This window comes from Nerophis lumbriciformis, linkage group LG17, assembly GCF_033978685.3.
Source record: "Nerophis lumbriciformis linkage group LG17, RoL_Nlum_v2.1, whole genome shotgun sequence".
NCBI classification, from domain to species: Eukaryota; Metazoa; Chordata; class Actinopteri; order Syngnathiformes; family Syngnathidae; genus Nerophis; species Nerophis lumbriciformis.
The window spans coordinates 15,326,244-15,353,169 of record NC_084564.2 but is presented as its reverse complement, the minus strand read 5'-3'; positions in this window follow the sequence as shown (position 1 = coordinate 15,353,169).

Below are 26,926 nucleotides of genomic sequence, written 5' to 3'. Positions count from 1 at the left end.
TATATACACATATACATATATACACATGGACATATACATATATACACACACATATATACACTTTTACATATACATATACATATATATACACACACACACACATTTACATATAATATATATATATATATATATACACACACATATGGACACATATATATACACACACACACACACACACACACACACACATATAGACACATATACATATATATATATATATATATATATATATATATATATACACATATATACACATATATACACATATACATATATATATGGACATATACATATATACACACACATATATACACATTTACATACACATATATACACACACACACACATAATATTATATATATATATATATATATATATATATATATATATATATATATATAGCGCGGCCCCCAGCCAAATTGTTTTACCCCAATGGGGCCCCGGAGTCAAAAAGTTTGGGGACCCCTGGTCTAAATGGATTCCAAGTTGTGTTTGCAGCCTGGAAATTGGGTTTCATGCAGGCAAACATACCATGCATTCATTAAAATTGAAGATGTGACAGTTGGTACCTACTTAGTGACTTTGATGTTTTTATAATTGTTCAGCAAGTGTCCCTGTCCGTTCTCTGCTTTGTGTGGCGGTCCTGCTACCTACTTTGTGATGTGTTTTATTGTCACCTAAACTGTTCTCTCAGTGATTTATTTTGCTGTTTTTGTGTCCGTCTGACTCCCTCTTTTTGCCAGGTGTCCCTGTCCTTTCTCTGATTTGCATGGCAGTTGGTATTGTTTTTAAATTGCAACCTGGATTGCTATTGGTCTGGAGACTTCCTGTTCCTGCCAGCTCTCATAAAATAAGAATAAACTAATACAATAAAATAAAATGCAATATAAAAATGAAGTTTGATGAAGATAAAACAATAAGTAAAATAAATATTAATACAATTAAATGCAATTTTACAAATTAAAATGAAATTTAAAACAATTCAATGAACTATAATTATATAAAATAAAATTATTGAAATGAAATTAATTAAAACTCAATAAAAACTCAATAAAAAAAAAATGTAATAAAAAAAAGTAATAGGATCAAATAAAATGTCGTAAAATACAATGAAATGAAGCAAAATAGAGTGTAATAAAATCAAACTTAATAGAATAAATTACAAAAATTAGTGTAAAATTAAAAAGATTAATGGAATTAAATTAGATTTAAAAACTGGTGCATTCTGTGGGGGTATTGCACAGATATCGCCACTTATAACCATGCAATTTTATGAGTGTGGCAGTTGGTACCTATATTTGTTTTATTGCCATCTGGACTGCCATCGGTCTGTCAGACTTCCTTGCCAACTCTCATAAAATAAGAATAGAATGAAATGTATAGGGCCGTCAAATCATTATTGTTTTAATGAAGATAGTAGAGCTTCCGTGCCAGCAACTCGAGGGTTCCAGGTTCGATTCTAGCTTCCGCCATCCTAAGCGTCCATGGGCAAGACACTTCACCCTTGCTCTTGATGAGTCGTGGCTAGCACCTTGCATGGCAGCTTCCGCCATTAGTCTGTGAATGTACGTGTGAATGGGTGAATTCGACGTATAATGTCAAGCGCTTTGGGTATCATGCCAGCTATAGTAAAGGGCTAAATAAATACAGACCATTTAGACCAGTGTTTTTCAACCACTATGCCGCGGCACACAGGTGTGCCGTGAGATACAGTCTGGTGTGCTGTGGGAGATTATGTAATTTCACCTATTTGGGTTAAAAATATTTTATGCAAACCAGTAATTATAATCTGCAAATAATGTGCCGTTGTTGAGTGTCGGTGCTGTCCAAAGCTCGGGAGAGTAACCGTGTAATACTCTTCCATATCAGTAGGTGGCAGCAGGTAGCTAATTGCTTTGTAAACGTCGTATCTAATGCTTAAACGAAAAATAAACAAAAGGCCAGTGCCCCTAAAAAAGGCTTTGAAGCTTAGAGATGGCTATGGAAAACAAAACTAAAACTGAACTGGCTACAAAGTAAACAAAAACAGAATGCTGGACGACAGCAAAGACTTAAAGCGTGTGGAGCAGACGGCGTCCACAAAGTACATCCGTACATGACATGACAATCAACAATGTCCCCACAAAGAAGGATAGCATCAAGTAAAATAGTCTTGATTGCTAAAACAAAGCAGATGCGGGGAATAGCGCTCAAAGGAAGACATTAAACTGCTACAAGAAAATACCAACAAAACAGGAAAAGCCACCAAAATAGGAGTGCACACAGGAAAACACCAAAAAACTCAAAATAAGTCACGGTGTGATGTGATAGGTCGTGACAGTACACCTGCTTTGAGACAAGAGCAACTGATGCATGCTTGGTTATGGTTTAAATTCATATCCAACAATTACAACAATGACTTTTTACTGTCAATATCAACTACCGGGTTTACATTTTTTATGTTTTCTGCTGGTGGTGTGCCTCCGCATTTTTTCAATGAACATAAATGTGCCTTGGCTCCAAAAAGGTTGAAAAACACTAATTTAGACCATTTACATTTTGGAATTTGCATTATCATGATTAATCACAGGTGATTACTCACTTTCAAAATAAAAAATCGCTTTAAAAAAAGGGCCCAATGTTTGTACATAAATGCAATGTTATTGTCAAAATGTCATTTAAAGCAGGCGGACACTACATACTCATTTTTGACATGCATGAATCTGATCACTGACCGTAAAGCGGTTAAGGTAAAAGAGCTTTTACGGTCTAAATAAATTGCACGATTAATCTCAGTGTGCACATGATTAATGCAATAGGTTTTTTAAACACATTAGTTACCTTGTTAATTTTGGCAGCCCTAGACATTTAATAACATTTAAATAAAATGAAATGTAATACATTAATATAATGTGATTTAATAAGGAAATTCAATCACATGTAGGTAATAGAAAATTAAATAGAAAATTAAATGTACCGGTAATAAAATGGAATTCTTTAAAAAAAAATCTAAATAAAAATGTAATAAAAATACAAATACATTTTTTTTAAATAAATAAAAAGTAAAAACTAATTTGATAAAATGAAATGAAACGAAATAAAGCAAAATAAAGTGTAATAAAATAATATTCAATTGAATTCAAATAAATAAAACAATAGTGCCATGCTGTGAGATGCATCTCAGAATTTGTATGCAATAAACACAATCTCAGTTTCAAATTTTTCATCTGTGTTGTTTTGTTTCTTATTTTCCCGTTGACACACTTGCGGGGCTGGAGCAATTCAGACACAATGTCGAACAGCACTGTGATAACACTGTGCACACTGTTTGATGTGTGACAATTCTGTGATATGTAAACAATACAATCCAGTTCTAAAAGCAGCTATACACACACACACACACACACTGAGGCACTCAAAATCCCCATGGCGCCCCTTGTGTGCGCTATGATCACTCATGCGGTGCATTCCTGCAGCAAACACACACACACACACACACACACACACACACACACACACACACACACACACACACACACACACACACACACAATGACAACACAATCTAAAAACATTCCCACTATATACTGGAATATTCCAGGTGTTCTCTAAACATGCATCTCTTTACTTCTGACCTTTGTTCCACTTCTGCTGACTCAGCGTTTTGCCACGTGGTGCTGAAGCGATGACGCCGCGGCAATCAGTCACACGGGAAAAGTACATCAAGAGGTTGTCTACAGCCACAGCGGCTACAGCCAATGTTAATCAGGGACCTCGTGGTTATTTTGTCCGCATATCGTACCTAAAGACTGCAGGCAGTCGTTATTTGAGGCGTGTTTTTCAAGGTAAACACCTGAATGCTGACTTTATTGCTCAAAGCTATAGTCGCTGGCATGTGATTGGTCAGCGGGAGGGCGCACGCTGGGGTCATTAGCGCCAATCAACCTGAGCGTGCATGAAAGTGTGACCTGACAGGAAGGGGGGAAGGGTAAAAACGTGTAATTTGTTGCGAGCCCATCTGGTGCAGACGTGTATTAGAGAACAGGGTGAGGTCTTTTATCTGACAGTTCGGAAAAAAACAAAGCCTAATCAAGCTCAGAGACAATGCCAGCGCTCTGTTTTGTCTCCACATTGCAGTTCTCTCTTCCCCGTCCAACTCCTGACCGCCACAGCGTGCGCTCACAGCGTTAAGTCTCGGTAATTAAGACTTCACGCTGCTCGACTTTCGAAGCTCCTAAACGGGCCTCTGACCCGCTCAGCTGAAAGCCCGCTCATTCGATTGGACACCGGTTGTGCTTCGCCTCGGCCTCGCCGCCTCCCGCCGCGCACGCCACAATGGACTTCCCCCCGTCCTTTTGTCCGTCCGGCCTTGTCGTCCGCCGCGCTCGGGTATACCATGGCGGTTGTGTTTAACGAAGTCAAAGGAGGCCGTGTTTCGAAACAAGAGCGCCGACGATCAGGAAGTCAAACAGTCAGTCGGGAAGTGATTGAGTTTGGAGGCAATGATGAAGAGAAGGAAGGATACGACTGATCTAATACGCATTCAAAGACGCCTTTAGTGGGGCTACTTTTCTTTTAATCAGTGGGTACAGTTGGAAGTCCACAGCATGATCTGTAGTATCTACTTGAACAATAGGTTTGCTTACATTAGGACGCACATGTCACAATAACACTCAAAAACATGACCCCGTGGGTTCCCAACTTGGCAAAGCAATTTAAATGTATCTCAATGGCGGGGCATTTATCCATGAAATTATGGAGAAGCTGCAGATGGTGGGTTTGACGGAGAAACATATTTCTTATCTAAAAGTTTGTTTTTCTGTTTAAAAGGCCTCCAAGACATTGGTACAACGTTGATTATACATACACGTCCTTTAAAACTGACTTTGAAACAATGTCGCAAAATGGTTGTATTTGTAAATTGAGACAGCGTCGATGTCTAATGTTGGATTCACAATGTTGGTTGGGAAATGACCAAATTCTAATGGTCAAATCAACGTCACAACCTGACATTGAATAAACGTTGTCAAAAAGCATGTTGTTTTAACGTCATATTTGTCCATCCATCCATTTTCTACCGGTTGGGACATGACCAAATTTCAATGGTCAAATCAACGTGAGAAGCCAACACTGATTAAACGTCGTCAAAAAGCATGTTGTTTCAACGTTGGGTTTGAGTTGCTCAACGTCAGGACCTAATTCTACAGGTTGTCAACGTTGCTTTAATGTCTTGTGCCTACTGGGATGTCCATCCATCCATCCATTTTCTACCGCTTGTCCTGTTTGGGGTCGCGGGGGGTGCTGTAGCCTATCTCAGCTGCATTCGGGCGGAAGGTGGGGTGCACCCTGGACAGACAGACAACATTCATTCACACTCACATTCACACACTAGGGCCAATTTAGTGTTGCCAATCAACCTATCCCCAGGTGCAAGTCTTTGGAGGTGGAAGGAAGCCGGAGTCTACTCGGATGTAACATTCTTAAAATTGTGCTGATTTGGTCACGGGGAGCTTCTTTTCATGGTCCTTGTTATATTCATATTTGGAAAATCTACTGCATTATAATAAGTTATCAGTGTGTATCCTTTATGTATGTTTGTGTTATGTCAAACTGTAATTTTTTTTTAAATATAAAACATAAAAAACCTTTTATCAAAGTTACTCTTTAAAGGGGAACATTATCACCAGACCTATGTAAGCGTCAATATATACCTTGATGTTGCAGAAAAAAGACCTTTTTTTTTTAACCGATTTCCGAACTCTAAATGGGTGACTTTTGGCGAATTAAACGCCTTTCTATTATTCGCTCTCGGAGCGATGACGTCACATCGGGAAGCAATCCGCCATTTTCTCAAACACCGAGTCAAATCAGCTCTGTTATTTTCCGTTTTTTCGACTGTTTTCCGTACCTTGGAGACATCATGCCTCGTCGGTGTGTTGTCGGAGGGTGTAACAACACGAACAGGGACGGATTCAAGTTGCACCAGTGGCCCAAAGATGCGAAAGTGGCAAGAAATTGGACGTTTGTTCCGCACACTTTACCGACGAAAGCTATGCTACGACAGAGATGGTAAGAATGTGTGGATATCCTGCGACACTCAAAGCAGATGCATTTCCAACGATAAAGTCAAAGAAATCTGCCGCCAGACCCCCATTGAATCTGCCGGAGTGTGTGAGCAATTCAGGGACAAAGGACCTCGCTAGCACGGCAAGCAATGGCGGCAGTTTGTTCCCGCAGACGAGCGAGCTAAACCCCCTGGATGTCTTGGCTCACACCGTCCCTTATGCCACCGAAGATGATCAAGAGAAGAATATCGACCCTAGCTTCCCTGGCCTGCTGACATCAACTCCAAAACTGGACAGATCAGCTTTCAGGAAAAGAGCGCGGATGAGGGTATGTCTACAGAATATATTAATTGATGAAAATTGGGCTGTCTGCACTCTCAAAGTGCATGTTGTTGCCAAATGTATTTCATATGCTGTAAACCTAGTTCATTGTTAGTTTCCTTTAATGCCAAACAAACACATACCAATCGTTGGTTGGAAGGCGATCGCCGAATTTGTCCTCGCTTTCTCCCGTGTCACTGGCTGTCGTGTCGTTTTCGTCGGTTTCGTTTGCATACGGTTCAAACCGATATGGCTCAATAGCTTCAGTTTCTTCTTCAATTTCGTTTTCGCTACCTGCCTCCACACTACAACCATCCGTTTCAATACATGCGTAATCTGTTGAATCGCTTAAGCCGCTGAAATCCGAGTCTGAATCCGAGCTAATGTCGCTATAGCTTGCTGTTCTATGTGCCATGTTTGTTTGAGTTGGCATCACTATGTGACGTCACAGGAAAATGGACGGGTGTATATAACGATGGTTAAAATCAGGCACTTTGAAGCTTTTTTTAGGGATATTGCGTGATGGGTAAAATTTTGAAGAAAACTTCGAAAAATAAAATAAGCCACTGGGAACTGATTTCTAATGGTTTTAACCCTTCTGAAATTGTGATAATGTTCCCCTTTAATATATTATTCGGTTTTTTTCAGTGCAATTAGTACGTTTTTGATTTAATTGCTTAACATGAAAATTACAAGGAGGACATGTAAATATTTGTATTATTAATAGTCAAGATGAATGGAAATGGATGGGTGTATACAAGAATGGCAATCCTGATGAAAGATGGCGTATTATTAAAATGTCATTTAATGATCCTTTCATTTTGACCTTAATATTTAAGACATGATAGTGGGAACGTGCGCAGGTATATGTATACAACAGCTATGTCGGAGTGTAAACTGCATTATTGAAACATCACTAATAAAAGACTGCTCGTCAAAGCCTCCGTCTGCTTTAAATATGTGCTTGGAGGCCATTAATCAGCTGCTCTGCTGGTGCTGTCCCCCTCCCCCCAAAAAACATATGTTCCCATGTGTTGACGATGCATCAACAGCTGATGTGGCCCACTCACTCTTTGTGTGTTTTATAGCAAAAAAATCCTAACTGCCGTCAGAAGCGATCGTAATGACGCGATGTGACATCATCCACCGACTTCGTGGGTTTTTTTGCAACTTGGTGGTGGACTGCAGTCACATGACGGCGCACCAATCCACACAGCAGAGCACAGACTGGTAGGCACAACTGTGAGGACGCATGCACGGCGGGGAGGAAGTCACCCATGGATGGAAGCGAGCAGGTGACAGTAAAGTGAGTCTTAAAGTCTAAAAATACCAGAGCGGGAGGAATTAGGGAGCAGAAGAATGGCAGACGTCCCTGGATGTGATGGATGTTTTTCTTTTACCCCCTCACACTTTGTGAAGCCAGAACAACATTTGCCTTGCGTCGGGAAGAAGAGGAATGTGACACTGGGCTCCTGAAATGTCGGCCAGGAATTCTGCTTCCAAAGTGAAATGATTACACATTATGGATTTTTTTAGGGGAGGGGAAAAAATGGTGTCATAAATTCCCTTTAAAAGGAATGACTAGGAAAATTTAAATGATGATATAATTTCGTCTAACCACTAAACAGTAAAGAAAATAAGACGCTAAGTGGTTGTCATAGCAACTTATTCACTACACATGGCTGTAAATTACATTTGTGGCACCCCTGTGGGTTGTGGTTAAAATGCTCCGTAAGACATGCCAGCATGTGCATGTCAGACAAATATTGTCATGAGGTCACACGACAGTTGTTTTTAGTTTCTTCTATTTTGCCTTATTTATTTTTCGTCCAACTTCCTGTTTGCCTGCATTCCTCTGGTCTGAGCGCTGTCTCCCTCACTTATCCCTGGGTGCCAATCAGGATGCTTCTTATGCCAGCCCTGTCCTTTGCGCTTTGTACGCCTGTTTACTAGGGGTGTCAAACATTTTTAATACATTTTTAAATTAATCGCGATTCTTATTGGTAACAATTCTTATTCAGTAAAAAAAAAAAAAAAGAAAAAAGATTTGTATTAAAAAAAAAAAAAAAAAAAAAAAAATATATATATATATATATATATATATATATATATATATATATATATATATATATATATATATATATATATATATATATATATATATATATATTTACATATATATATATATTTATATATTTTTACATATATTTTTTTAAATTAATTTATATACCGGTATATATATATATATACACACACACAGGTAAAAGCCAGTAAATTAGAATATTTTGAAAAACTTGATTTATTTCAGTAATTGCATTCAAAAGGTGTAACTTGTACATTATATTTATTCATTGCACACAGACTGATGCATTCAAATGTTTATTTCATTTAATTTTGATGATTTGAAGTGGCAACAAATGAAAATCCAAAATTCCGTGTGTCACAAAATTAGAATATTACTTAAGGCTAATACAAAAAAGGGATTTTTAGAAATGTTGGCCAACTGAAAAGTATGAAAATGAAAAATATGAGCATGTACAATACTCAATACTTGGTTGGAGCTCCTTTTGCCTCAATTACTGCGTTAATGCGGCGTGGCATGGAGTCGATGAGTTTCTGGCACTGCTCAGGTGTTATGAGAGCCCAGGTTGCTCTGATAGTGGCCTTCAACTCTTCTGCGTTTTTGGGTCTGGTATTCTGCATCTTCCTTTTCACAATACCCCACAGATTTTCTATGGTGCTAAGGTCAGGGGAGTTGGCGGGCCAATTTAGAACAGAAATACCATGGTCCGTAAACCAGGCACGGGTAGATTTTGCGCTGTGTGCAGGCGCCAAGTCCTGTTGGAACTTGAAATCTCCATCTCCATAGAGCAGGTCAGCAGCAGGAAGCATGAAGTGCTCTAAAACTTGCTGGTAGACGGCTGCGTTGACCCTGGATCTCAGGAAACAGAGTGGACCGACACCAGCAGATGACATGGCACCCCAAACCATCACTGATGGTGGAAACTTTACACTAGACTTCAGGCAACGTGGATCCTGTGCCTCTCCTGTCTTCCTCCAGACTCTGGGACCTCGATTTCCAAAGGAAATGCAAAATTTGCTTTCGTCAGAAAACATGACTTTGGACCACTCAGCAGCAGTCCAGCTCTTTTTTTCCTTAGCCCAGGTGAGACGCTTTTCGCGCTGTTTCTTGGTCAACAGTGGCTTGACACGAGGTATGCGGCAGTTGAAACCCATGTCTTTCAAGCGTCTCTTGGTGGTGGATCTTGAAGCACTGACTCCAGCAGCTGTCCACTCCTTCTGAATCTCCCCCACATTTTTGAATGGTTTTTTTTTCACAATCTTGACCAGGGCGCGGTGATCCCTATCGCTTGTACACTTTTTCTGACCACAGTTTTTCCTTCCCTTTGCCTCTCCATTAATGTGTTTGGACACAGAGCTCTGAGAACAGCCAGCCTCTTCAGCAATAACCTTTTGTGTCTTTCCCTCCTTGTGCAATGTGTCGATGGTTGCCTTTTGGACAGCTGTCAAATCTGAAGTCTTCCCCATGTTTGTGTAGGCTTCAGAACTGGACTGAGAGACCATTTAAAGCCCTTTGCAGGTGTTTTGAGTTAATCAGCTGATTAGTTTGTGGCACCAGGTGTCTTCAAAATTTAACCCTTACACAATATTCTAATTTTGTGACACACGGAATTTTGGATTTTCATTTGTTGCCACTTCAAATCATCAAAATTAAATGAAATAAACATTTGAATGCATCAGTCTGTGTGCAATGAATAAATATAATGTACAAGTTACACCTTTTGAATGCAATTACTGAAATAAATCAAGTTTTTCAAAATATTCTAATTTACTGGCTTTTACCTGTGTATATATATATATATATATATATATATATATATATATATATATATATATATATATATATATATATATTATTATTATTAGTTTTATTTTTTATTTTTAATCTGTCCTGTCCAGCCACTCAGGCAAAAATAAATAAATAAATAAATAAATAAATATATATATATATATATATATATATATATATATATATATATATATATATTGCATGTTCTCCCCGTGACTGCGTGGGTTCCCTCCGGGTACTCCGGCTTCCTCCCACCTCCAAAAATATGCACCTGGGGATAGGTTGATTGGCAACACTAAATTGGCCCTAGTGTGTGAATGTGAGTGTGAATGTTGTCTGTCTATCTGTGTTGGCCCTGTGATGAGGTGGCGACTTGTCCAGGGTGTACCCCGTCTTTTCCCCGAATGCAGCTGAGATAGGCTCCAGCACCCCCCGCGACCCCAAAAGGGACAAGCGGTAGAAAATGAATGGATGGATGGATGTAGTTACTTTGCATGCAGTCGGCTTTCGGCCCCCCGGCCAAATTTTTTAAGCCCAATGCGGTCCCCCCAGTCAAACAGTTTAGACACCCCTGCTCTACATGCATAAATCTTTCTAAAAGTGGCTAACAATCTCGAAGAAAATAAATATAAACGGGTGTCGAATTCCAAGTTAATACTGCCCTGCTTTTATTTTGAAGCTTACTTTGCACGGGACAGGAAGTCACTGTGTGCTTTCATGCAGTATTGTCGTTTTCTAATGATAAAGTTAACATGTTGGCATAAATTCAGCTATTTTTATTCCAAACTACTAATTTGGACATCCACATATTTTTGTAGACAAATAAAAAAGGCACTAGAGTTGTAGAATGACATTTTGTACGCACGTTTCTTTGTTGCCACCTTTCACACCCTGCAGAATTCCCAGGGAGCATTGCATTGTTTTGCAGGGATTAGAATTCACTCAAGCTTACATCTGCTCCAGCACTGCGGAATAATGGGGAGCGATGTGGGGGTCTCTGTGTCACGGCGCCGCCCACCCAATATGATCACAGGAGTCCGATCCGTTAGGAAAACTCCTCGCTCCGTTACGAGCACGAGTTTGATACCTGTCCACTTTTCTGGCACACCAGAGGCAAAAGTGTGCCCAACCGAACCGTAGCGCTTTGGTGCCATGCCTTGCACGCTTGAAGGTTGGTCCCACCCACATGACAATTAAGTTTTTGTTGTAACTGCTCGGCGTTCTTCCCACTTTCTGCGACATTTCATTACTTCCGAAGCCGCGAGCTCAAACAATTTGTCGGTTCAGCTCAGTCGCCCTGGGGCGTTTGAAGTGCGCGCCCCCTCGCCCACCCGGCCCTCCGGTTCCCATCCTTGCCACCATTGCCATTAGCTAACCCCATTGGCGTTGTTAGGCCTATTTTAGGGGGGCTCAAGCCCCCCTAAAATATTCTTAAGCCCCCTAAATAATTTGGTGTTTTTTTGGAGTTTTTTTTACAAATAAATGCCGACATATTCATTATAAAGTGGCCCAAATATGAGTTTAAATAAATAATTATATAACCTGTTATTATTCACTCAGTTTCCCCTCACTTCGTAGCGTAAGGTAGAGAGCCCCTTTCATGCGTCGGTATCCAATCCATTCCACTTGTTCAGATAGAAAATGCCCAAATCACTCAAATTCCAGTCCGCATTTTCTCTGCGACCTTGCTTGCGGTCCTGCAGGTGTACGAAGCACATTATTTTCCTTTACAATGAGTGAAGCTGCACAAAACCTTGTGTGTGCAATTGTAAATCATTTATTTTTTAAGTTTTGTGTTTCTTGTAGAATCTATATAAAGTAATATACATAAGCCTATTGTTAAAATAATGAAAAAAACATAATTAAATATATTTGTTTTATTGTATTGTTACATTAATAGCTGTTTTATTATTATAGGATGGCTTGTTTAACATTTAATAGGATTTTCAGAGGGAGGAAAAACCAAGACATTTAATATAAAATGTAAAATTAAAAAATACATAAAAAGAAAAAGAAAATATATGGTTAAAAGCCATCGTCCCGGGGAGCATTTCATTTCGTCCCGTGCATTTAAAAAAATAAATAATAATAATAACAATGAATAATTTCTAAGTCTTTGTTAGCCGTTTGTGGAGTTTTGTGCTCGTGCGTAACATTCGCTCGCATCCTGTGCATCTCCTGGGGGCAAAGCCTCCCCTGTCCTTAAAAGCTAGTGACGTCCCTGGCTAACCCTCAGCGTTTTTGGAGCTAGGGTTTAGGACAGGTGTCGGCAACCCAACATGTTGAAAGAGCCATATTGGACCAAAAATACAAGAAACAAATCTGTCTGGAGCCGCATAAAGTTAAAAGCCTTATGTAAGTGTTATAATGAAGACAACACATAAAGTAAGTGTCTCAGAGGGTTAGATCAGTGTTTTTCAACCTTTTTTGAGCCAAGGCACATTTTTTGTGTTAAAAAAATTCGGAGGCACACCACCAGCAGAAATCATTAAGAAAAGAAACTCAGTTGCCAGTAAAAAGTCGTCGCAATTGTTGGATATGACTTTAAACCATAACCAAGCATGCATCACTATAGCTCTTGTCTCAAAGTAGGTGTACTGTCACCACCTGTCACATCACACCCTGACTTATTTGGAGTTGTTTGCTGTTTTTTTGTGTGTAGTCTTTTAGTTCTTGTCTTGCGCTCCTATTTTGGTGGCTTTTTCTCTTTTTTTTTGGTCATTTCCTGTTGCAGTTTCACGTCTTCCTTTAGAGCGATATTTACCGCATCTACTTTGTTTTAGCAATCAAGAATATTTCAGTTGTTTTCATCCTTCTTTGTGGGGACATTGTTGATTGTCATGTCATGTTCGGATGTACATTGTGAACGCCTTCTCTGCTCCACAGTAAGTCTTTGCTGTCGTCCAGCATTCTGTTTTTGTTTACTTTGTAGCCAGTTCAGTTTTAGTTTCGTTCTGCATAGCCTTCCCTAAGCTTCAATGCCTTTTCTTAGGGGCACTCACCTTTTGTTTATTTTTGGTTTAAGCATTAGACACCTTTTTACCTGCACACTGCCTCCCGCTGTTTTCCGACATCTACAAAGCAATTAGCTACCGGCTGCCACCTTGATTTTAATTTGATTTGAAACTTGTATTAGTAGATTGCACAGTACAGTACATATTCCGTACAATTGACCACTAAATGGTAACACCCGAATACGTTTTTCAACTTGTTTAAGTCGGGGTCCACGTAAATCAATTCATGGACTATGTTAGACCCACTCGACATCCATTGCATTCGGTCTCCCTAGAGGGGGGGGGTTACCCACATATGCGGTCCTCTCCAAGGTTTCTCATAGTCATTCACATCGACGTCCCACTGGGGTGAGTTTTTCCTTGCCCTTATGTGGGCTGTACCGAGGATGTCGTTGTGGCTTGTGCAGCCCTTTGAGACACTTGTGATTTAGGGCTATATAAATAAACATTGATTGATTGATTGATTGACTACTGATATGAAAGAGTATAACTCTGCCGAGCTGTAGACAGCACCGACACTCAACAACAACACATATTTTGCAGACTATGGTTTGCAAAAAAATATTTTTAACCCAAATATGTGAAATTAGATAATCTCCCACGGCACACCAGACTGTATCTCACGGCACACTAATGTGCCACGGCACAGTGGTTGAAAAACACTGGGTTAGATAACACCTGTGAATTACTGGCTTAAAACTGCCAAAGGTATAGATGTGTGTGCTTAAGTTAAAGGAAAGGACAGGCTGTCTTCAATACCAAGTAGTTACAGGATCATACATTGATCATATTCAAAGTCCTCATGTGTCCAGGGACATATTTTCGAGGTTAATAAAAATGATGTGAATTTAAAAAAAAAGGAAAAAAGATTTTGTGACGATAAAAAATATCAATGTAATCATAGTAGTATCGACCCATGGTATTTGTTTACATTCAGGGTGCCAGCTTGCTGTTAGCGGTTAGCTATCGTATCCTCCTACAGTGTGCAGTGAAGCATGTTTAGCTATTCCTCGTCCTGCAGGGATGATACTTGTAAGAAACTTACTTTATTTGTCGCCATGGAGACAAGGATTAGTGATTTAGAAGTAGCTAAAACACTGCCGACTGCGAATGGACGTTCGCCGCTTGCTAGCTAACCATGTCTTAAAGCACCTCTTCCTGAGGGCGTTTCAGTGTTATAACCTCACCTTTATCGTTAGTTTTTAAGCCAAAATGCGTCCGTTCTCCCTTTTCTGTCTCCACACTGTGTCTGCTTGTACGTACTCCGTGATTGTGTGCCGCCGAACATGCTCCTCTACTTGTAAATAAAAACGTACTTTTCAAACAGAGTATAGTATAGTTTTTGATTCATTAGTACCGCGATACTATACCAGTACCGGTATACCGTACAACCCTAGTTTGGATAACATTTGAGATGAAACACCTCGTCATTCATTTGACATGCGCTTCATCCCGCAAAACTCACCAACAATGTACAAGAACACAGTCGGTGCAAAGTCACTGAATGTCTTACTTACCACAATGATTGTTTCAAAATTGTTCTCCTAAATGTAACATTGTTTGCAAGTAGATGTTCCAAACAATCAAGTAATGTATTTTTTTATAAAGGAAAAAAAAAACGTTGAATTGACCCCCAAAATTAGCCAAAAACCAACAGAGCAATGCATTGTGGGTGCACAGTGGCAGCCATTTTAACTGTCCTGTTGCATTCTGGGGGAAAACACAATGTGTTTAGGTACCTTTTAAATACGTTGTACTTTCTACAATGTACTTTTAAATACTTTGTACTTTCTACAATGTACCTTTACCTGAGTGAAGCAGGACACTTGTACATGTAGAGCGGCTGTCCCAAAACATGAGAATTGTAGATTCTTACTAAATTGCATGTTAACTTTGGTTTTTTTTTGCCGATTTTGCAGCTAAATACCTGAAATCCATATAACATGGTACTTTACACATGCTAACTGTTCATATTGTAACCGAGGGTTTATATATGTCGCCTATACTGTATAAAACTACAAACCCCGTTTCCATATGAGTTGGGAAATTGTGTTAGATGTAAATATAAACGGAATACAATGATTTGCAAATCATTTTCAACCCATATTCAGTTGAATGCACTACAAAGACAACATATTTGATGTTCAAACTCAAAAACTTTTTTTTTTTTTTGCAAATAATAATTAATTTCATGGCTGCAACATGTGCCAAAGTAGTTGGGTAAGGGCATGTTCACCACTGTGTTACATGGCCTTTCCTTTTAACAACACTCAGTAAACGTTTGGGAACTGAGGAGACACATTTTTTAAGCTTCTCAGGTGGAATTCTTTCCCATTCTTGCTTGATGTACAGCTTACGTTGTTCAACAGTCCGGGGGTCTCCGTTGTGGTATTTTAGGCTTCATAATGCGCCACACATTTTCAATGGGAGACAGGTCTGGACTACAGGCAGGCCAGTCTAGTACCCGCACTCTTTAACTATGAAGCCACGTTGATGTAACACGTGGCTTGGCATTGTCTTGCTGAAATAAGCAGGGGCGTCCATGGTAACGTTGCTTGGATGGCAACATATGTTGCTCCAAAACCTGTATGTACCTTTCAGCATTAATGGCGCCTTCACAGATGTGTAAGTTACCCATGTCTTAGGCACTAATACACCCCCATACCATCACAGATGCTGGCTTTTCAACTTTGCGCCTATAACAATCCGGATGGTTCTTTTCCTCTTTGGTCCGGAGGACACGACGTCCACAGTTTCCAAAAACAATTTGAAATGTGGACTCGTCAGACCACAGAACAATTTTCCACTTTGTATCAGTGCATCTTAGATGAGCTCAGGCCCAGCGAAGCCGACGGCATTTCTGGGTGTTGTTGATAAACGGTTTTCGCCTTGCATAGGAGAGTTTTAACTTGCACTTACAGATGTAGCGACCAACTGCAGGTACTGACAGTGTGTTTCTGAAGTGTTCCTGAGCCCATGTGGTGATATCCTTTACACACTGGTGTCGCTTGTTGATGCAGTACAGCCTGAGGGATCGAAGGTAACGGGCTTAGCTGCTTACGTGCAGTGATTTCTCCAGATTCTCTGAACCCTTTGATGATATTACGGACCGTAGATGGTGAAATCCCTCAATTCCTTGCAATAGCTGGTTGAGAAAGGTTTTTCTTAAACTGTTCAACAATTTGCTCACGCATTTGTTGACAAAGTGGTGACCCTCGCTCCATCCTTGTTTGTGAATGATTGAGCATTTCATGGAATCTACTTTTATACCCAATCATGGCACCCACCTGTTCCCAATTTGCCTGTTCACCTGTGGGATGTTCCAAATAAGTGTTTGATGAGCATTCCTCAACTTTATCAGTATTTATTGCCACCTTTCCCAACTTCTTTGTCACGTGTTGCTGGCATCAAATTCTAAAGTTAATGATTATTTGCACAACAAAAAAAAATGTTTACCAGTTTGAACATCAAATATGTTGTCTTTGTAGCTGAATATGGGTTGAAAATGATTTGCAAATCATTGTATTCAGTTTATATTTACATCTAACACAATTTCCCAACTCATATGGAAACGGGGTTTGTACTAACTGTACTGTACTTGCTGCTTACTTTAAAAAAATATAAATAAATAACACTTACCTTTCACTATTTGAGTAGCTTTTGTTCTGCCATTTGAGTACTGGCGAGCGATCTCTGAATCCTTGTCAGTGTATTGTAATAATCCCAGGAATTCATACGACTTCTTTGTTTGTCTTGTCTTTATTGCACAAGATGTAATTCAACCACACAACAGCTCTAATGTGTGTCTATCCCTTTTCCCGGCAAAACTCGAACACCCACGTGCTATTAACAACGTCACTTCCCTGTCTCTCCCGGAAGTCCCGCCCCCCAGCCAAAGTCATTGGCTCACACCCCGTAGCCAGCCGCTACAGTATTAACGTGCTGGCTGAAATAAACACATGCTGAGAAATAGCTCGGTGCCTGCCTACTTTATGGGTTATAGATAAACCTATGGATAACGGAGACATATATAATAGTCTCCTTTTCAGGTGAGGGACGACGCTAAAGGCAGTGCCTTTAAGGAACGCCCCCAATATAGTTGTCCGGCTGGAAATCGGGAGATTTTCGGGAGAGGCATTTACATTCGGGAGTCTCCCGGAAAATTCGGGGGTGTTGGAAAGTATGCTTGCAAGACAGCTCCCGCCATTAGTGTGTGAATGTGTATGTGAATGGGTGAATGTGGAAATAGTGTCAAAGCACTTTGAGTAGCTTGAAGGTAGAAAAGCGCTCTACAAGTATAACCCATTTTAGTGTGATGGTGCTTCGCTCCTAAGCATTCGTTGCAGGAACATACTAGCTTTGTTAGACAAGATCATAGACTGTATTGGACAATATAGTTTACATACCAAATGTCCATTTCCATTTATTACAAGTAATAAGAAAATGTAAATGCCTGACTTACCTATCAAGGAGGAAACTAGCAAGTTTGGCATCAGATGATTAAATCTTCTCCGCCTTCAATCGTCTCCATCTTTCAAAGGCATCCTCGATACAAATCCTTGTTTTGTTCCTGGCTTTGTCATGGATAAGTTGAGAATCGTAACGAGGCCTTTTAGATTTACTAAGGTCTGACATGTTTAGTAACTTTACCAGTGGCAGTAGCTAGATGGATGTGACACACTCACGGACTTTGTAATTGGTCAAACGGTGGAGGGCGGAGCATCGAAATGAAATGAAAACAATAACAAGATTTCGGGGCTGTAAATCTAATTTTGAAATGAGCATATCCCGGCTGAACGACTGTTATCAGTTATAAAGGTATTTGAAAAGAACATGATTTATTAATGCCTTTTGTCATATCAGGGTCATTTAATGATGACTTGACATGAAGTTATTACATATGGCTCCTTTAAATCTGTCGATCAACTTCAGATCTATTTGTCGATTTTAAGTTCATATAATTGTTGAATACCTTTTAATACTTAGTTTTTTATGGAAAAAGCACACAAAGTAGGCAATATTTTCCCTAAGAAATATTTCACAGTGAAATACACGTTTTTTACTTTCAACGCTTAAAGTTACAGATCAACTTCAGATCTATTTGTTGATTTTAAGTTTATTTAATTTATTTATTTATTCGGTCTTTTAATGCCTTTTTTTGTCAAAGAAAACTTATTTTTTTATGGCAAACACACAAAATATGCAATATTTACCCCCTCAAATATTAGTAAGTGAAATTTTTTTTTTTTACTTTCAACGCTTAAATCTCTAGATCAACTTCAGATCTATTTGTCGATTTTAAGGCTTTATCTATTCTAAAGCCTTTTTGTAAAACACAATTTTTTTTATGGCAGACACACAAAAAGTAGGCAATATTTTCCCCAAAAATATTTCAAAGTGAAATACTTTTTTTTTTTTTTTTACTTTCAACGCTTAAATCTCTAAGATCAACTTCAGTACTATTTGTCAATTTAGAGTTTTTATAATTTATTTATTTATTTTAAATGCCTTTTTTTGTGAAATAATACTTTGTTTTTTATGGCAAACACACAAAATATGCTATACAAAGTAAATACAATTGTATTTACTTTCAACACTTAAATCTCTAGATCAACTTCAGATCTATTTGTCGATTTTAAATTTGTATTTATTTTTAGTGCCCTTTTTGTAAAAGAAAAGATATGCAATATTTTCCCTAAAACAATATTTCAGAGTGAAATAAAAACATTTTAACTTTCAAAACTTAAATCTCTAGATCAAATTCAGATCTATTTGTCAATTTTAAAGTTTTATAATTTTTTGTAATGCTTTAAAAACATTTCTTTTTACAAAAATGGTGTTTTATGGCAAACACACACATAATGCAATATTTTCTCAAAAAACATTTCAAAGTGAAATACTTTTTTTTTTTTACTTTCAACGCTTAAATCTCGAGATCAACTTCAGATCAATTTGTCGATTTTAAATTTGTATATATTTTTAATGCCTTTTTTTTAGGAAAACAGTTTTTTATGGCAAACACACAAGATATGCAATATTTTCCCTAAAAAAATATTTCAGAGTGAAATAAAAAAAAATTAACGCTTAAATCTCTAGATCAACTTTAGATCTATTTGCAGATTTGAAGTTTTTATAATGTATTTTTTAATGCCTTTTTCGTTAAATAAAACTTAGTTTTTTTATGGCAAACACAAAATATGCAATATTTTCCCCAACAATATTTGAAAGTGAAAAAAAAATCAAAACTTAAATCTTTAGATCAATTTCAGATCTATTTGTCAATTTTAAAGTTTTATAATTGTTTGTAATAATTGAAAAAAAAAAATATATATATATATTTTTTTTTTTGTGTGTTTTATGGCAAACAAACACAATGCAATATTTTCCCCAAAAACATTTCAAAGTGAAATACATTTTTTTTTTTTACTTTCAACGCTTAAATCTCTAAATCAACTTCAGATCTATTTGTCGATTTTAAGTTTTTATCATTCATTTATTTATTTTTATTTATTTTTTAATGCCTTTTTTTGTAAAAGCATATCTAGTTTTTTATGGCAAACACAAAATATGCAATATTTTGTCAAAAAAAATATTTCAAAGAGTGAAATAAAATTGTTTTACTTTCAAAGCTTAAATCTCCAGATCAACTTTAGATCAATTTGTCGATTTTAAATTTGTATTTTTATTGCCTTTTTTTTTTGAAAGAAATTTTTTTTTTATGGCAAACACACATGATTTTCCCTTAAAACAAGATCAACTTTAGTTCTATTTGCAGATGTATTTTTTTTTTGCATTTTTTGTGAAATAAAATTTAGTTTTTTATGGCAAACCCAAAATATGCAATATATTCTCCCAAAAACATTTCTAAGTGAAATATTCGATGTGAAGTAGCCTTCAATAGGTCAATAATTCATAACACCATTGATTTTAATTCCTAATTATATTTTTGAGCAATGACCGTTTTAAAGGAAAAAAAACTGCCTATATATTTTTTTTTTATTGAGACAAAGATTATTTATTTATTTAATATTTGTTTACTTGCTAAGGTTTTTTTAATTGTATTTCTTTGTTCACTGTTCTGTTACAGAGAACAAGGAAATAGGACACAATTGCTATGATAGGAAAAGGGGTAGGATTAAATAAGCTCTGCTTCTTCCTACTCCTTTTCGGACGTGCTGTAATGAAACAATTGTAAATATGCGATGCATGACATTGTGATTGTATTTTATGCACGTTCAAAATAAACTGAAACTGAACTGAACTGAATGGCAGCTCTGTGTTTTAGTGTCAATGTTGCAACATTTTCTCGTTACATTTCACCTGTTTCCTTTTTCATTGCACTCTTTTATGTTTCTGTGTTGCAGTATTTGGAAAATGTGTGAAAGAAAGAGCCGTGGGCCGCACTTTGGACACCCTGGTTACAGCAAAACAAGTGCGAAACGGACCATTTCCCCCATACGCCATCGCCTCCCTGGGTGTTGGCGCTTTAAAGGAGGTTGAAAGAGGTAAACTGCTGTTTTACGACGTAACAAAACCAAACACGTTTGCTGACGGATTCATCAAGTGTGAAAAAAGGGGTAAAAAAAAAAAAAAAAGGCCATCTGCCCCAGAGTTTAGGAAGGTAACCCAAGCCCAGCAGCAAGAGCATTTGGCCACAATGCCTGCACAAACACGCCGTGATGGATTAGCGATGGTCCAGGTTGTCCGGCTCTGACGCCCAAGTGATGAAAGTGAAGTCCAAGAAGGGAGTTTTGGGGGGCCGACATGCCTCTGAGGATTAAGTATCTGGTTTCTGGTCTAATCTGGAGCAGGCTGGAGCGTTGGCACTTAGCTAAACAACACATATTGATAGGGGATTACAGTCAGCCACTCCGAGTGGGAGAGCCCGGATTAGAACCCAGTGCCATAAAGCGGCCATATTTGCAGGGTCGCGGCAAGCCGTGGGTGGTCATCGACCTTTTTCCAGGTGCGACACAAGCCGCCGCGCCTCTTGTTGGTTCGGCCAGGTGATGAAGTGGGTGCTGAGTCGGACATGACGAGGCCTTGTGTGGAACGGGCCATTTAGTCCGCTTCACAGGTGAAGACAGCGGCGGAGGAGGAAGCTGACAGAGACAAACGAGGGGGGAAAAGGTGTCGCACCATCCATTTGAGGCGCCTCACTGAACACTCGGGCTGTGAATCTTTGGGCACCGCACGATTCGATTCCATTGTAACGATTCGATTCAGAATCGATTTAAAATCAATAACATTGGGTGCCACTTCTATGATTAACTACATTTCTCTATAGAAAAGGTAAACCGCTGTGAAAAATGTCTATATTACCTAAAAGAAAACTGGTTTTGTTCGACAAAATTCTATGCAAACATTTATTAAAGTCAAATAATGCAAAAAGAGAAGTATCCAACGCTTCCTTTTTTCTGAAGTAAACGTGTACAGCAGATATGATTTGCCTAAAGTAACAATTCTGGAGACTGAACTGCACTTTTATTGCCGCAAAATCTACAGATTTCGTTTAGAGTGCGCATGAAAAAATGCATCAGCAATTGTGCAGTAGTATACATACCCCCCCCCCCCCCCCCCCCCCCCCCCCCCCCCCCCCCCCCCCCCCCCTCCAACCCAACGCCCTCGACGCTAATCCCATAGGGGGTGATGGAAAGATGGGCAGCGCCTGAGAGCTGCGGCCTGCCATCATGACCTCGCATTCCCTTCCCTTTGTTGCAAGATATCTCGAGATGTACGTTGTAATATGTATATGTGCTTTGCTATGGAGGTTTTTTCCCACTCCAGACTGGGCCCCCTTAGGAGCCCAGTCTAGATTGTATTTTTTTACTCATCCTTCCCCAGCGTTTACCTTTTTCCCCATCAGCGTTCCTGTTCTGTAAACCTGTACACTGTTTGTTTGTCTAATCTTTGGTTTGTGCTGAAAACAAAGTTTCGTTGTACTTGTGCAATGACAATAAAGACCTATCTATCCATCTATATATAGTGTGTGTGTGTATATATATATATATATATATATATACAGGTAAAAGCCAGTAAATTGGAATATTTTGAAAAACTTGATTTATTTCAGTAATTGCATTCAAAAAGTGTAACTTGTACATTATATTTATTCATTGCACACAGACTGATGCATTCAAATGTTTATTCCATTTAATTTTGATGATTTGAAGTGGCAACAAATGAAAATCCAAAATTGCGTGTGTCACAAAATTAGAATATTACTTAAGGCTAATACAAAAAAAGGATTTTTAGAAATGTTGGCCAACTGAAAAGTATGAAAATGAAAAATATGAGCATGTACAATACGGCTGCGTTGACCCTGGATCTCAGGAAACAGAGTGGACCGACACCAGCAGATGACATGGCACCCCAAACCATCACCCAACCATGCAAATTTTGCATTTCCTTTGGAAATCGAGGTCCCAGAGTCTGGAGGAAGACAGGAGAGGCACAGGATCCACGTTGCCTGAAGTCTAGTGTAAAGTTTCCACCATCAGTGATGGTTTGGGGTGCCATGTCATCTGCTGGTGTCGGTCCACTCTGTTTCCTGAGATCCAGGGTCAACGCAGCCGTCTACCAGCAAGTTTTAGAGCACTTCATGCTTCCTGCTGCTGACCTGCTCTATGGAGATGGAGATTTCAAGTTCCAACAGGACTTGGCGCCTGCACACAGCGCAAAATCTACCCGTGCCTGGTTTAGGGACCATGGTATTTCTGTTCTAAATTGGCCCGCCAACTCCCCTGACCTTAGCCCCATAGAAAATCTGTGGGGTATTGTGAAAAGGAAGATGCAGAATGCCAGACCCAAAAACGCAGAAGAGTTGAAGGCCACTATCAGAGCAACCTGGGCTCTCATAACACCTGAGCAGTGCCAGAAACTCATCGACTCCATGCCACGCCGCATTAACGCAGTAATTGAGGCAAAAGGAGCTCCAACCAAGTATTGAGTATTGTACATGCTCATATTTTTCATTTTCATACTTTTCAGTTGGCCAACATTTCTAAAAATCCCTTTTTTGTATTAGCCTTAAGTAATATTCTAATTTTGTGACACACGGAATTTTGGATTTTCATTTGTTGCCACTTCAAATCATCAAAATTAAATGAAATAAACATTTGAATGCATCAGTCTGTGTGCAATGAATAAATATAATGTACAAGTTACACCTTTTGAATGCAATTACTGAAATAAATCAAGTTATTCAAAATATTCAAATTTACTGGCTTTTACCTGTATATATATATATATATATATATATATATATATAGTGAGGGCAGCCATTACTCCCAGCAGACACAAGACATTGATATAACGTTGATTATACATACACTATATTGCCAAAAGTATTTGGCCACCCATCCAAATGATAAGAATCAGGTGTCCTAATCACTTGGCCCGGTGTATAAAATCAAGCACTTAGGCATGGAGACTGTTTCTACAAACATTTGTGAAAGAATGGGTCGCCCTCAGTGATTTCCAGCGTGGAACTGTCATAGGATGCCACCTGTGCAACAAATCCAGTCGTGAAATTTCCTCGCTCCTAAATAGTCCAAAGTCAACTTTATTATAAGAAAAGTGAAGAATTTGGGAACAACAGTAACTCAGCCACCTAGTGGTAGGCCACGTAAACTGCTAGAGAGAGGTCAGCGGATGCTGATGTGCAAAGTGCAAAGACTTTCTGCACAGGCAGTTGCTACAGAGATCCAAACTTTATGTGACCTTCCAATTAGCCCACGTACAGTACGTAGAGCTTCATGGAATGGGTTTCCATGGCCGAGCAGCTGCATCTAAGCCATACATCAACAAGTCCAATGCAAAGCGTTGGATGCAAAAGTGGTGTAAAGCACATCGCCACTGGACTCTAGAGCAGTGGAGACGCTTTCTCTGGACTAATGAGTCACGCTTTTCCATCTGGCAATCTGATGGACCAGTCTGGGTTTGGAGGTTGCCAGGAGAACGCTACATTTCGGACTGTGTTGTGCAGAGTGGGAAATTTGGTGGAGGAGGAATTATGTTGTGGGGTTGTTTTTCAGGAGTTGGGTTTGGCCCCTTAGCTCCAGTGAAAGGAACTTTGAATGCTCGAAGATACCAAAACATTTTGGACAATTCCATGGGATGGCACTTCAAGTTCATCTGTGAGTAAAGGCAGGTGGCCAAATACTTTTGGCAATATAGTGTATATGTCCTTTAAAACTGACTTTGAAACAACATTGCAAAATAGTTGGGAAATGACCAAAATTCAATGGTCAAATCAACGTCACAACCTGACATTGAATTAACAACGTCAAAAAGCATGTTGTTTCAACGCTGTATTTGTGTTGTAGAATTTTGGTTGGGAAATGACCAAAATGCAATGGTCAAATCAACGTCAGAACCCAACATTGATTAAACGTCGTCAAAAAGCATGTTGTTTCAACGTTAGGTTTGAGTTGTTCAACATCAGGACCTAATTCAACAAGTTCTCAACGTTGTGCCTGCTGGGCTGCCATGTGGGCCCTCAATGAAAACCAGTTTTACAGCCATGTGTTATGCAAAACATAACTGTCCACTGCAGAGGACGCCGGTTCTCAGGAGGATATTTAAAAAGTTGATGATGGCGCTTCATAGCATATCTTTTTAGCATATTGCTGTTAACAAACACACAGAAGCAGGTGAATGCATACAATTCAATAGAAACATGATCGAATATCAAACAAAAACAGGAGCTACACAAAAACATAGTTTCAAGGATATTTAGTTAAAAAAAAATAGACTAAAGAAGCAGGACTACAATGGCCGATTCACACGTTCTCTAACAAATTGTAGGGAAAAAAAGACAATTTTATGCTGAAATTATAGGTTTTTAAAGCAGCATGAGCGTCACTGCACCTGCATTAGCTTTGAGAGCAAGAACTGGTCACAAAAACCAAACCACAAAGCTGCATTTGAGTAAATGTAGCTATTTCAAAGTGGATTTAAGGGGGGTTATTAAGGAATATCATATTTTCAAAGCAGTTTTTTAAAGCAGGCTCGCTCAAGTGAACCGCAAACTATGACTAGTTTAGTTGTTTTTTTGGTAGAAAATCCTCCTAAATTCTTTTGAAAACAAGCTGGAGTGAAATGATGAGTGGCATGCGCTAATGACTTGTCACTAAAGTCAACATTGTGTGGGCCAGTGCATGAATGGACAAAAAAAAAAAAAAAAGGATGTTAAGTCCCTTAAGTCCGACCTCTTAAGTGGACTCTTCAAATGTCCAAAGTGAGGCTTCATGTCTGGAAGGACAGGCTGAAGACACGCACGGGTGCAATAATGTGGTTTTACTTTATTGCAAACACAACAACAACTGACACACGTTCATCTCCGCTTCCTGTGAGACCACCATCATCCTGTACAAAAAGTTCATTGGTCGAGAACAAGGCTAAATGCTCCATATTCGTCAAACACGGTCAACTAATACCGTGGTACCTCGGTTCTTATTTGCCAAAAGTTTGTCACGGTTTTCGTACGGCCAAACATTGTGGGTTACAAACGAGTCGTGTTTTCTCAAATTGGAAAAAAAATATATCCCTGGCCAAGGTAAGACTCAGCTGATCTCTGTACTTTTTTTATTGAGCATGACTGCAGAATAATCTACTTTGGGGCCGAAGAAAGTTGTGAGTGCCAGCACTTTGATGAAGAAGGTGAGAAACATTGTTCGATTCTAGAAATAACTGGGGTGGGAAAGTACAGGGTGGTGTTTGTGTGGCTCCGCCCCTTCCCATGGTTTCCTCCCACTTTGCTTATCGCCATCTTTGCCAACAAAAGTCCTGATTAAAGGTAAGTGATATATTATATATTATCATTATAGTATAACATATTATATGATTATTCTCCATTATATGTGTTTTGTTAAAATGCTGAATGGATTGATTGAAATTATTTGCTTTTGGAATTAATTAAGTTCTTATTAAATTAAAACTACTGTCATCCTGAATAGATTTATTAATAATAAATGAAAGACTGTCTGATATAATCTATCCTGAACTCATGTATTCATATTGAATCTGATATTATTTACCCTGAATTATTCATTACTACTTCATGAAAAACCAGTGTCTCATATAATTTGTACGGAATTCAATTATGATTATTAAAAAAAATGTCTGATATCATTGATTCTGAATTCACCATTATTATTTAATGAAAATTAGTATCTGGTGTCATTCATCCTGAATTAATTACATATCCTTACCCTGACTTAATTTAGTTGTTATTGAATGAAAACCACAGTGTCTGATATAATTGATCCTCAACGTATTATAATTTGTTAAATTAGATTTACTGAACATCTTACAGGAACATTTTCTTGGATTTTCGTACGATGCAGTTTCTGAATAAACTTTGCAATTATTGAATGAAAACCACAGCACCTGATATCTTTTATCCTCATTTAATCATTTAATAATATTTCATAAAAAAACAGTTTTGGATAATATTTACCCTGACTTAATTTAGATATAATCGAATGCAAACCACAGTGTTTGATGTTATTTATCCTTATTTATCCTGAAATCATCCATTTAATAATATTTAATGAAAAAGCAGAGTCGGATATCATTTACCCTTAATCAATTTAGGTATTATTGAATGAAAACCACAGTGTCTGAAATCATTTATCCAGAAATTATCATTTCACAGTTGGATATAATTTACC